General features: G+C 35.2%; 1 long non-coding RNA gene across 1 annotated transcript; it reads left to right on the top strand.

Annotated features, from left to right (window-relative positions):
• The first annotated feature begins 170 nt into the window (after window positions 1-170).
• On the top strand, window positions 171-1251 carry LOC109589157 (uncharacterized). The gene is made up of 4 exons (XR_002188559.1): window positions 171-328; window positions 619-717; window positions 771-836; window positions 1211-1251. It is a non-coding gene; the product is annotated as an uncharacterized LOC109589157 (long non-coding RNA).
• The last annotated feature ends 578 nt before the right edge of the window (window positions 1252-1829 follow it).

The raw sequence follows: 1829 nt of genomic DNA, 5'->3' as shown, positions 1-1829 counted from the left end.
TCGATTTCATCATCTATTTCTTTCCAGTTAGAGATTTTGTCATTTTTGTGTTGGATCCATGCAATTGCAATATGAGTATGGATTTACGGTATTCACCCACGCAAATAATTGAATAGATACCGTATTCATTATTCATAGCAGTCAATAATGTTAATTTATTGACTTTCAAAACTTCATCCAGACATTTGTGCTGCATTTAAAAGCCTGTCTTCCCTTTACTGCACTGCTGGAAGTATTGGCAGTGTTTCAAGTTACTGCCAATATGAAATTATAGTATCTGCCATTTTAGTTTACTCTGATCATGCTCAGTGGCACCAGGCCAATATAAGTTAGTTCCTTATTATACATGTATGTACATGTATTGTATAGAAGTACATGTACATATGTTTTTGTGTGTACACGTACAGTACATGTACCTCATGCAAAACTAGAGTGGCCCCAATTGTAGTATATTAAAGTCCTTTTGGTCTGTATCATGTACATGTACATGTATGTCTGGGCGTGGTGGGAGGTTGGAACTAGTTAATGTTTTACATTCTTCTACATGTATATGCACATGTACGATATATAATTAATTGCATGGTGTGGTCACCAAGTGGGTGTGTCTTTATTTTATAGCTAATTGGTCGAGTGGTTCTTGGTCAAGAGGCTTGTGTATCTGAGTTTGTTCTACAGTTACCAGCTTTAGCATCTGATGCCATGTTTCACGTGAGAAAGGTAGCGTTTGTGCATCTCAGTATACTCTTGGATACTACCTCTGTATATTTTAGTCCTTTGCTATATGCTGTAACGACTTGTGTTCAGTAATAGGGCCAACATCTACTGAGGAAGTTATTGTGAGTATATTTTATAGAGTTTATATGTACAAGTATATTTGGTTTGTACATGAGTAGTACAGTCCATGTATAAAATAAAATATGTTTTTTTTCTCCATACAATCTACTGTACAGCTGCCAATTGGAGAAATCCCCAAGCAAAAATCATGCCAACATTTTATGTTGTACATTCATGCAGTAACTATTATCTACATGTACATGTACGCATGTATCTATTGTCATTCCTTTTACTCTCTCTCTGTCTCTTTGTCTCTGTTTCTCCCTCTCTCTCTCTCTCTCTCTCTCTCTCTCTCTCTCTCTCTCTCTCTCTCTCTCTCTCTCTCTCTCTCTCTCTTTCTCTCTCTCTCTCTCTCTCTCTCTCTCTCTCTCTCTAGTTACCATATTTCATTCAGTTGTGTAAAGATGAAGTCTGGGCAGTTAGAAAAGTAAAGAAACATCATAAATATTATTAATTATTGTTGTTGTATGCTACAAAGGACCTTGATGATGTGAAGACTGGAGTACTGGCTCATCTATTGGAGTTCTTTGAGGTACATGTACATGTACACTGATATGTACGTATGTACATGTACATACGTACATGTACATACACTGCATTTGTAGCTGTGAAATGTACATGTACTGTACATGTAAATGAGAGATGAGAGTACATATACATGTACATGTACAAAATGTATTGCATCACATGCATGCACATGTAATTTCCCAATTAAATAATAATAAACCAATAACATGTACAAATTTGAAAGAGAGAACTCTCCATTTTTATTACATTTTCTGATGTATATACATGTACTTATGTTGGGTATAGAAAGTTTGAGCTGATTAATAGTTTCTCAGATTGGGAATGTATTTCTGGCATAAGTCATACACCTGCTCCTACTTCAGTCGAAGAAGGTGATAACATGCATGTACATGTATATCTCTGTAAATGTAATACCGTATATTGATTTTTTCATTATTTTTATCATATATATACATGTACATGTAGGT

This window comes from Amphimedon queenslandica, unplaced genomic scaffold (genome assembly GCF_000090795.2).
Source record: "Amphimedon queenslandica unplaced genomic scaffold, v1.1 AMPQUscaffold_11587, whole genome shotgun sequence".
NCBI classification, from domain to species: domain Eukaryota; kingdom Metazoa; phylum Porifera; class Demospongiae; order Haplosclerida; family Niphatidae; genus Amphimedon; species Amphimedon queenslandica.
This window is presented reverse-complemented; position numbering and strand designations above follow the sequence as displayed.